The 11,829-nt window shown below is 42.5% G+C and overlaps 1 non-coding gene across 1 annotated transcript; it reads right to left on the bottom strand.

Moving 5' to 3' along the window:
- Positions 1-11,132: 11,132 nt before the first annotated feature.
- TRNAD-GUC (transfer RNA aspartic acid (anticodon GUC)) lies at positions 11,133-11,204 on the bottom strand. The gene has a single exon. It is a non-coding gene; the product is annotated as a tRNA-Asp (tRNA).
- Between the last annotated feature and the right edge of the window lie 625 nt (positions 11,205-11,829).

Here is an 11,829-nt window from a genome sequence, read left to right on the forward strand (position 1 = left end):
GATAGGTGTAAGAACTGAGCCTTAGATGCATTAAAAATGCAGAGATACGAGCCAAGTCAGACATTAGGTGTGCCATAGCCTCATCCCTTGTTTGTTGAAGTAACTGCTGAGATGGGCGTTGCGTGAACCGAATGGAAAGGTGAAGGGTGGAGTCATCAGCGTATGAGTGGATAGGGTTAGATGTACAGCTTAGAAGGTCATTGATGAATAAAAGGAAGAGAGTTTAGTGATAGGGCAGAGCCCTGAGGAACACCACTGTTGATAGATCTAGGAGAAGAACGATGGCCGTCTACAACAGCGGCTATAGAACGACCAGAAAGGAAGCTAGCGATGAAGGCACAGATAGAAGGATAGAAACCGTAAGAGGGCAGTTTGGAAATTAAAGATTTATGCCAGACTCGATCGGAAGCTTTTGAGATGTCAAGTGCAATGGCAAAGCTTTCGCCAATGTCCCGAAAGGAGGATGACCAGGAGTCTGAAAGGTAGATGAGAAGATCGCCAGTGGAGCGTCCCTGACGGAACCCGTACTGACGATCACAAAGAAGGTTGTGATAGGAAAGATGCTTTAAAATTTTTCTATTGAGAATTGACTCGAAAACTTTTGAAATACAGGACGTTAAAGCAATTGGACGATAGCTGGAGGGTTGGGAGTGGTCACCCTACTTTGGGACTGGCTGAATGAGAGCAAACTTCCAGCAAGAAAGAAAGGTACAAGTTGACAGACAAAGGCGAAAGAGTTTGCCTAGGCAGGGTGTAAGCACAGAAGCACAGTTCTTGAAAACAACAGGAGGGACCCCATCAGGTCCATATGCCTTGCTAGTATTGAGGCCAGTGATGGCAGAACATACATCAGCTGAAGAAATTTTAATGTCAGCCATGAGGAAGTCAGAGGGGGGAAGTGATGGAGGAACAGCACCGGAATCGTCTAAGGTGGAATTGGAGGAGAAAGTCTGTGCGAAGAGATCTGCTCTATCAGTGGAAGGAATAGCTACAGAACCATCAGAGTAGAAAAGAGGAGGGAAGGATGATGAGGTAAAGTTGTTAGAAAGGTTTTTGGCAAGGTGCCAGAAGGAGCGGGAAGAATTCGAGTTGGAGAGTTGAGAGCATATAGTACGGATGAAATTATTTTTAGCAGAGCAAAGAACAGACTTAGCACGATTCCGGGCAGAAACGTAAAGATGATGTGATTCAGGGGTGGGTTGGCTCCGGTACCCTTTGTAGGCCCTCTCCTTGTTGCGGAAGGTTGGGTAGAGAGGGCTGGGAGAGGAGGAAGGGTGGGCTATTAGGTAGGGAGCACTGGGAGAGGAGGGAGACAGGATGATTGGAAGAGAAGGCTGAGAGAAAAAATATTATTCTGGCGGACGTGTGGGGTGGGGAAAGACAGAAGAAAGACCAAAAGAAAAGAGTAGGTGGAGAGGGGAGATGACGGCTAAGCGAGGTGAGGAGGGGGTGAGGGAGGGAGGGAATACAACAGAGTGGGGGTACAAAGTAAAAACAAAAGTAACACAGCTGGCTTTTGACGATTGTATCTTTTGCCATGAACTGAACATAAGAATAATAAAGATAGAAGACTGCCCTCCACAACCACCAATCTCTCCATTCATAATCAAAACTGTTAAAGAAATTTCGCTGGAAACGATGGGTGGAAAACTATATTCGGCATTGTTTTATTTTGTAGTGGAAAAGTAATTTTAATTGATTAATTGAATAACTGTGTTGTACTGTTGCTGTATCCCAGTGATGAAGATGAGGGATAATCAAGTGCTGGGGATTAGAAGCTAAATATATATTAGAAAATTTTTTAATTGTTAGTGTGTATCATACTTTGCCACACTGCTGGTCAGTTTCTTCCTTACAACTCCATGGCAGAAGAAACGTTTTGCCTAATCTGATTGGAAACGTTGGCAGATAAACAACTACTACTCTTACTAAAATGCGATTGGTCCATTATGAAGTATTATCAGTTTCCCTCTACCCATGACTTCGAGTCTTTTAAATGCAGTATGTGCAGGGATCTCGAAATGAACTGTTCTTGAATTTGTCGCTCGTTATTTTTTTTCTTGAATAGAACGACAGTGTGAACTGCTGGCATCGGTTCCTTCTTCTGCATTAAAAAAAAAAAAAAATAATGATCCATGTTTTGAGGTTCCTTGAAAATTATCTTTATCTGTCCATCTGTCTGTCTGTCTATCAATCAGTCAATCTATCTATCTATCTGTCTGTACGTATATACTGTACATACATACTGTGCATGCATGTTTAGATAGATAGATACTGCTGTTTGATAAGTTAAACAGATTTACCTTTTGTGCATGTTCATCGAAAGGTTTGTTCCTCAGTTTGGGTACTAGTTTTGTCACCCACTTTTTTTCTCTTAAGATTTTCAATTTGTTTTTTAAGTTATAGTTACCATAAGTGAACACAGTACTTCAGATGTGGATGTACTAAGGAACTGTAGAAGGTGAGAATATTCTCCGATCCAAATTCAAATGCTCTTCCTGAATCTGTGCAAAGTTGACTTGGTTATTCCGAAAAAAAATTTCTGGTTTAACTTCTGGAGTTGAATATTGTTCTTTTGTATTAATAACATTTCATAATTTATCACTGACATGTACGATTTTGTATTTATCAGTATTAAAATTCAATTGACACATAGAACCGTGATTAAACGATTAATCTGAAAAACTGTAAATTATTCGTCTTTCTTGCAAGTTTATCTTCTGTTATTGATTTTTTATACCATCAACAAATATTGATACTGTATGACATGAATTTTGTCAGTATAGTTTTATAACCCAGAGACGGAATAGAACCTGAAAATAAACCTTGTGGCACATCACTTAAAGCATTCGTCTAGTATAATTCTTTCCTGTTAACTATGACTGCATTTACACTCGTCCATCAGTTGTCATGTCACCTGAGTGTTACAGCCATGGACTTTCTTCTTCTCATGTCTTCTGTGGTGAACACTATCAATGACTTTCTGGAAGTCGATATGGACTATATTAACAAAATTTCTCATCATACATATCGATAAAGTCAAAAATATAGGAGTCAGGTAGAATATGGTTGTATCAGATTCTCTCCGGGTGTTTTTTATATGACTGCTTTGTTCTAAGTGTCGAATGATTACCTAAGACTTGCAAATTGCTGCTGTTAAACCAATTAGAGGGAATACTTCGGGTGGTGAATTATTACTCTGATTAAATGCTAAGGACAGTGTAGTGAAGAGGTTATATGTGGGTAAGTCTGAGGATGGGAGGAGGCATGGACGGCCCAGAGGGTGAATGGATGTGGTAAATGAGTGTGTGAGAAAGCGAGGTATGGAAATCGATAAGGCTGATGAAGTGACAGTAGACTGAGTTGATGAGTTAATTATTTACGGAGGAACACATGACAAGGGTTTGGTCCCCTTTTTAAGTAGACAGCCAGTGGAATAACTTTGTTTGGCAGGTGTAATATGTAACACATCTGTATAGAAAAACAGAAGAAAAAATACACAGATGGGTAGGCTTGTGAGGCTGGGTTAGGATTCCAGGAACTTGGAAGATGTGTGAATGACTTGCGTTACTCATATCACTGTTATTTCTCTCTCTTTCCTACTTTCTCTTGCCTTGTTCTCTCATCCGTAGAGCAGGGAAACAAATGTCATGTTGATGATGAGGTTAATAATGATTTAATATTGTGGTTGCACTTGCTATTTTCCAGCCGCGAGGTACGGTGACATTTCTTAATATGGTGACTATACTGCTTTTATTCTAACCTGGCGTAAAATTACCATCTCCCCATCGTGAATGTTGGGTTGTAACAATAGATCAACGCTATAATACTATGCTAGTCACGAAGACATGCTGTGGAAAGGATGTAGAGTCACTCTATTGTTTTTTTCCTCATTGATTTCTATGAAAAAAAAAAAAAAAAAGGCAAGAAGACGAAAATCTGGGCCAAGTTAAGGTAAAAGGAGTATAGTAGAGGTCAAGATTTTGATATTTCGTTCACGGCCTCTCTTATAAGAAGAGAGGCTGTGAACGAAATATAGGTAGAATTTCTATGTGGCTCAGGCGCTTAGTTGATTACAGGTTTATTGGTTGCAGTTAGAAGTATGGAGAGAGGAAAAAAAGGAAATAGTTGGTGGGGAAAGCGATTCAAGAATGTGAGAGGAATGGGATGCGAAGAGAGGATAATGGTGAAAAAAAAAATAAAAAAGCGATCGATGAATTGAGAAGCACGAGGTGTGGAGAGGAAGATGAATTGTGTAGAGGGAAGTGGGAGGAGAGGTTAAGAAAAATATAGAGAGGATTGGTGGAGAGAGAGAGAGAGAGAGAGAGAGAGAGAGAGAGAGAAAGAGAGAGAGAGTCACCAGCAGCTTAGAAATTAGGTATGAAGAAAGCTGGCGGAAGACAAACCAAAAGAAAAAGGAGAGAAAAAATATGTGAGAGACAGAGATGATACACCAGGGAGAGGAAAAAGGTCGTGGAGGAAAGGAAAAAACAAGAATCAAGAATAAGATGAAGCAGAAAAGACCTGGAGGTGGCTGAAAATTGGAAAAGATAATGGAACGTGTCGATGGGGAAGAAGATGGCCGGGAGGAGGTGACGATGAGTTTTGTGGACGATAATGGCAAAGGTGATGAGAAGGAGAGTGTGAGAGGAGGAGCTGAATGACTGAGAGAGAGAAGGTGGTGTGAAGGGACAGGTGCGTGTATGTGTGTGTGTGCGTGTGTGTGTGTGTGTGTGTGTGTGTGTGTGTGTGTGTGTGTGTGTGTGTGTGTGTGTGTGTAATTATTGCCTTTTGACTAGTATAGGTTTCGGATATATTCCTTTTTTTAGGTTTCAGTTATTTTCTCTCTCTCTCTCTCTCTCTCTCTCTCTCTCTCTCTCTCTCTCTCTCTCTCTCTCTCTCTCTCTCTCTCTCTCTCTCTCTCTCTCTCTCTCTCTCTCTCTCAGAGAGAAGAGGAGGAAAGAATAAAAAATGAGGATGGGTGGGGCGGGTCAAGGTTGATATATGAACACAGGTGACACAAGCAGGTAGAAATTACGGCGCCTCGCTTGATTAATGGTGACTGGTCGTTGTTTGCGGGAATTTACCACCTCACTCATTCAGAACCATCCCAGTAAAATCACGTTGCACACCAATAACCCAGATGTACATACACAATCACACGCATTAATGCATAGAAGCACACACCCACAAGAGGAAGTGCTCATGTATATACTGTACGTGCATGCTGTTATACCAGACTCAAAGATGCTTCCAAGGATATAAACACACACACACACACACACACACACACACACACACACACGCACACATCCTTTTCTCTCTCTTCACATTCTCATATTTTCCCCTTAAAAGAATATAATAATTTAGGCACTTTTCTCTCGCCTGACCTCCACACCCCCGTACCCTTCCCACCTTTTATCTCGCTTTCCCTCTCCCCTCTCACTCACCTATTACCCTCACGATATTTTGTCTCCCTAAACATTTCACTCTATCTTTCCCTCACCCCTACTGGCCTTCCTCTCTTTTTCAACCCTGCCTCTCTCACTCTCATCTTCCTTCTGTTGTACTTGTCCTTTTTCCAGTCCTTTCCCTTCACGCATTTCTTTCTTCCTTACTGCTCCATCTCCCTCCCTTCCTTTCTGTCAGACCCCACCTTTCATCTCACTTTCATCCCTCCCCTCATGTCTCCTTCATCTTTCCCCTCATCTTTCCTTCATCCCATTAGTCGCTCCACTCCTCCTTCGATCTCGATTTTCTTTCCTAGCTTACCCTTTTCCTCCCTGCCTCTTCCCCTTTTTATTCCCTGCCCCTGTCTGTCACTTTCACTTCTCCCCTTCTCATTATCCCAACCAGAAAACTACCCAACCAGAAAACTACCGCCCAATTAGTTTAACATCGGTGGTTTGCAAATTGCTTGAAACTATTATCAGAGACAAGTTTGTGAAACACTTAGAAACAGACAATCTCATAAAAGATTCGCAGCATGGTTTTCGTAATAATCGCTCTTGCCTCACGAATCTGCTTGACTTTTCAATGATATACTGAACATGTACGACGAGGCTAAATCTGTTGTGTGGTCTACCTCGGTTTTCAAAGTTCCACACAAAAGACTCCTTCAGAAGCTAAAGGCACATGGTTTCAGCGGCAGTGTTTTCAGGTGGGTAGAAGAATGGCTCACCGGACGAAAGCAAAGAAGTGTAATAAATGGAATAGAGTCAGACTGGATAAACGTTACGGGTGGAGTGCCGCAGAGTTCAGTGTTAGGTCCTATTCTTTTCTTAATACATGTAAACGATATTGGCGAAGGATTGTATAGTAAGATTTCAAAATTTGCTGATGATACTAAAATAGGTAACAGAGCAGATACAGCACTGCAAAGGCAGGCAGTTCAGAGAGATCTTGATCAGCTGTTTAATTGGGCACAAGTCTGGCAAATGAATTTCAGTATTAATAAATGCAAAGTGCTAAACATTAGCAGTAAAAATGTAAGAGCTAGTTATAGCATGAATAATGTTCAACTTGATAGGGTAAACCATGAAAAAGACTTAGGAGTTATAATAACAAACGATTTGAAACCAAGCAAACAATGTACAGAAGCTGTGATACAAGCCAATAAATTGATTGGATTCATAGGTAGAGCATTTGAATATAAATCCAATAATATTGTCGTCACTTTGTATAATTCCTTAGTACGCCCGCACTTGGAGTATTGCGTTCAGTTTTGGTCACCGTATTATAAAAAGGATATGGAAAAACTTGAAGAGTGCAGCGAAGGATGACAAAGATGATACCTAGATTGAGAAATAAGCCATACGAGGAACGTTCAGAAGCCCTGATCTCTACCTTAACTAAACGGAGGATACGAGGAGATTTAATTCAAGTATTCAAAATATTCAAAGGACATGATAACATGGCTGTCGATAAATACTTCACAGTTGATCACTCGAATTATACTAGAGGCAATGGGCATAAAATAATTGGCAAACGATTCCAGTCGCATGAAGTTAAGCATTTCTTCTTCAATAGAGTTGCAAATATATGGAATAAATTGCCCTCCAACGTAGTAAATTGTAATGCAGTATAAACCTTTTAAGGTCGCCTGGATAAGTATTTGTCTTCCAACCCCCAGCTTAATATGTTTACTCCTGAATAAAACACTTGTGTATGTATAATTCTTTATTTTATTTTATTTTAGTTTTTTAGAGCCTGGTTCATTTTATTAAATGCAAATATAGTATATGCACAGACTAGGATATGCACGGATAGCCCTGAGTTAACGGTCACTACTCATACATTCGACTTGTGATGGGCTGTGGATCACTGAGGGTCCTTGTTAGTTAAAGTGGCCACCATCGGGATATTTTAAAAGTAGCATGGGAAAGTTCCTAGTCTCAGTGGAATGAACGGAGCTGGGACCTGATTGACTGCTGCCTACCTTAATAGCGCCAGGCAAGGCTGCTGCACCACCCCTGAACATCCATACTGTGCACTGTGCAAATTCCACGCTGTGTCCACAGATGCCCCGTTAACTCAGTGTACCTGTACATTGTGTCATGCATTAGTTATTTATTTATTCGATTATTCATTTCTTTACTACTTTCTCTTTCAGGTTATTCATGCTGGTAGCTTATAGATAATGTATTATAGAATGTAGCTTTTCCTTTTCAGTCTTTCGTATGAAATTTCCATGTCAGTTTTTCCATGCTGGATGGTGGTTTTTCTTACTCTTTCTTGCCAGTTTTAACTGGAGGGTTTGGAGGCAGGGGGAGCCTTCTTGCTTTACTATTCTTATATCTCAGCACATAGAGTTAGATCCCATAGTCGTAGTCTACTCTGTAACAAACAGCCTCAAATGGACTATAAGGTCTGTTGCTGTTTGCTTTCCTTTGTACTCCTTTGTACCCTTTTGTACTCATCCCCTCCCCCTTCATCACTCTTGTCCTTTTCTATTCCCAGCCCTCCACTGCCTCCTCTCCACTTCTCTTTCACCCCATCATTCTCCTTACCCCCATCTACTGTATGGTCCTTATTATCGCTGGGTAAGAAAGTTCCTTAACAACCCTTCCTTAGCATTTTACTTTTTTATTCGGCTAGTTAATATCAATTTGTATATTATAACTCGCTGAGAGGCTGCCCTCGGCGGCCTCTGCTCGATGTCAAGTCACTTCCTACTCTCAGAAATGAGTCATAAGTCGGGTAACGGTGGCCCGATTGGACTGGAAATTGTTTTACTCTTCAAGTTAGAACATCTGAATGGTACTTTGCTCTAACAAAAATTTGCGTTACATGGGCCATTTTTGCTGTGTTACGGGAACCAACAGACCAACAAACATATGGAAATCGGATCATCATAATATGGATAATACTATACCAATATACTATACAGTTTTAGGAGTATAAAGAGGGAGGAAGGAGAGGTGAGAGAGAATGCAACAAACGCGTCACTTTTCTCTCTTGTCATGTTGGTAATTTCAACGCGGACCGAGGGCGAATCCATCCCCTCCTGTAAAAGTAATACTAAATTTGAAACAAAAAGCCAGTAATGAGTCATAACTAGGGAACCGGTGACCCGGTTTAACTGGAAATTGTTATATTCTTCAAGCTAGAGCATTACGGCACTTTGTTCTAACAAAAATTTGCGCTACATGCGCCATTTTTGCTGTGTTACGATAACAAACCAACAAACATAGAGAAATCGGATTATTATAATAAAGATGAGTATGATGGTATTCGAATTATTTATGTGACACAAAAAACGATAGTAGGGAGTAAGAAAGCAAAATAAATCGCTTAGGAAGAGGCATTGAGGAGTTTCCTTAACCGATAAGAATACGGCCTATGACTCTCTTTTATCCCCCCCCCCCTTTCCACACTTCCCAGTCCAGTAAGAGAGGAAAACTGCAGTGTTACGGAAGATGTGTGTGATATTTCTTTATTTGTATATTATCCCTACACTGCTGTTTGGTTGGTTCGGTGGCATGGGTTGTTTGGGGAACGGGGAAGAAAGGCAAAAAGAGAGGATGAAGAAGCGAGGGGAGGGTTCGGGGCAGGAAAGAGGAGAAATATATATGGAAAGGAAGGAATTGGAGAATTTTAGGAAATGTATGAGGTAATGGAGTTAGGGAAAAAGGAAAAGTAGAGGTGGAATGAAAAAGGGGGACAGAGGAAAAGGGGAAGGGATGGGAGAGAGAGAGGGGAAAGATGAAGGGATTTAGGGGGAAGGGAGGACGAGGGAAACAGGAGGACGAATGAAGGAAGGGGAGAGAATAAATGAGGTATATATGAAAGGCATCAGATGAAAGAAAGAAAGGGTAGTCAAAAAGGGAAGGGAAAGTAAGGGAGAAAACGAAAGGAAAGGGGATAGGGAGGGAAGGGTGAAAAAAATAATGAATGAAAGAGGGGAAAATAGAAGTAAGAACAGGAATAGGAGTGGGAAAGGGAAGAGTGAATATTGGAGGGCAAGGTTAGGTGTGAATGATGGAAGAGGGGGAGAAAAAGGGAGTGGGTGAAGGAGGGGGAACGGGGAGTGGGTGATGCGGGAGGGAGGAAGGAATGAAAGAAGGGCAGGGTGTGGGCAGTGGGAAGGGAGGGGGAGAGGGAGGAAGGGCGGGGAGTGAAAGATGGGGAGGAAGGGAGGGAGGGAGAATAGGGAGTGAGTGATGGGGGAGGAAGGAAGGAAAGTGATGGAATGTTGGGGAAAAAAAAAAAAGGAGAAAAGTAATCGAGGAAAGAGAGAAAAAGAATGATGGAGGGCGGAATAAGAGAGAAAATTAGGAGAGGGAGAGAATGAAGAAGATAATGAAGATAATGTGGACGTGAGGAGAGTGAGAGGAAGGGAGGAAATGGAAGAGGAAACATGAAATAAAGGGGAGAAAGAAGGGATGAAGAAAAGGCAGAAAATAATGGAAGATGAGAGGGAGGGAGGGTGGAGAATGATGGAGGGAGGGAGGGCGGAAAAAGACTAATTAATGAAGAAAAGGAGGGAGGAAGGAGAATGGATGAGGGAGGAAGGAAAGGAGGAAGAAAAAAAGAGGATTATGAAAGGGGGAGAGAGAGGTAAGGGAGAGAATAATGCAGGGAGGAAGGGTTAAGTGAGAGAGATGGAGTAGTGAAAAGAGAAAGGAGAAAAAAAAAATTAAGGTAAAATGGAGAATGGGTAAAAGGAAAGAAAAAAATCCGTGGAACGTGTGTTGACTGCCAGTTCCTCTTTATTATATTCTCATTATCCTCATTTAGTCTTCTCTCCTGCTCTCTCTTTGGTAATCTCTCCACTCTTTTGTATATTCTTCCTTCCCCACTTCCTCCTCTTTCTCTCCCTCCTTACATTGTTCCTTCTCCTTCTCTTTCTCGCTATTCCGTCCCAACATCTTCTCTTTTCTCTAAATTGTCCTTGTTTATCTCAGCCCTCTCCTCCTTTTTTATTCGTTTTACCCCCTCCCCTCCCTCTCTCTCTCTCTCTCTCTCTCTCTCTCTCTCTCTCTCTCTCTCTCTCTCGTGTGTGTGTGTGTGTGTGTGTGTGTGTGTGTGTGTGTGTGTGTGTGTGTGTGTGTGTGTGTGTGTGTGTGTGTTTTAGTGTACAGGCAGCCAGACTTGAATGAAAACTTGATCCTGGGTATTGATAGAGTGCATGGTATATGATGGCATGCACAGTAAATCACAGGAGTGTATGAAGGGGTCAGCAGTAGGCTAAATGAGTTGTGAGAATGTGTGACGGTCGTGGGCGCATAGTGAGTGATGGAGTTTGATGTGTATGACGAAATGCTTGACAGTGGTAAATCTGTACTGCTGTAAATGCAAGATGATGGCGGGTGGGGCTGCAGTGTGTAAATGTGGGTTTAGTGTGAGGCGACGAGTACAGGAAGAAAAATCGAGTGTGCAATGATTCCTAAAGTTTGTGAATGATAAACTGGTATTGAATGTAGGAAGAGAGTGCGTGAAGCGATGAATGGGGTGCAAACGCTTACTAAATGTGCGAGTGTTCGTCGTTTCGTTTAGTTTCAAGATTTCCTCCACCTCTAATGGAGGCCGGGCCATACATTAGCCCGGTCGGTGTGGGTGAGCTTTGACATGAAGGGGGAAGACAGGCCGTGTGCGCAGGACGGACATGCCGCCCCTGCTAAAAATTGGTCCTCCCCGGCGGGGAATCGAACCCCGGTCTCCCGCGTGACAGGCGGGGATACTAACCACTATACTACCGAGGACTGTGCGAGTGTGTGAAGGAAAGTAGGGTGGAGGTGAGGTATTAGGTGAGCCAGGATGATCCAAAATTTGTATTGCTTACGAGATTAAAGTACGGGAGAGAGAGAGAGAGAGAGAGAGAGAGAGAATGGTGGGGGGAGGCCCGGGTGAATGATCTGCTGAAAGAAATAAGGTGCTGTGTGAGAAGGTGAGTGTTGGAGGGAGTCCCAAGTGACAAAGCTCTTGCTAGATATAGCCCTTGAAGTGACTCCCCAAGACGAGGTTAGGTAAGGTGGAGGGTGGGGGCTGCGAACCCACCTACCAAGAGGTGCCTTCAAGGTCAAATATACAACAGCAGGTGGACAGGTAAGATTGGCAACAGGCAGAGATGCAGGTAGTTTGGTAGAAGGCAAAGGGACAAACAGGCACGAAGGCAGACAGGGATAAGGCTGACAAAAGGCAGGCAGGGAAGGTGGTGCTTAGGCAAGTAGCACAGTGATCAGCAAACGACAGACGCACAGTAAGACGAAGAGACGAGGTGAAGCTGGGGCTCATGAAGGGGCAGAGACAGACAGAGAGGGAGGGAACATGCAGGTAAGCAGACAGGTACAGGGCTGGCTAGGAGACAAGCGGGGAAGGCAGTGCAAA

This window comes from Coenobita brevimanus, chromosome 80 (genome assembly GCF_032717465.1).
Source record: "Coenobita brevimanus isolate Jiangsu-jjx chromosome 80, ASM3271746v2, whole genome shotgun sequence".
NCBI classification, from domain to species: Eukaryota; Metazoa; Arthropoda; class Malacostraca; order Decapoda; family Coenobitidae; genus Coenobita; species Coenobita brevimanus.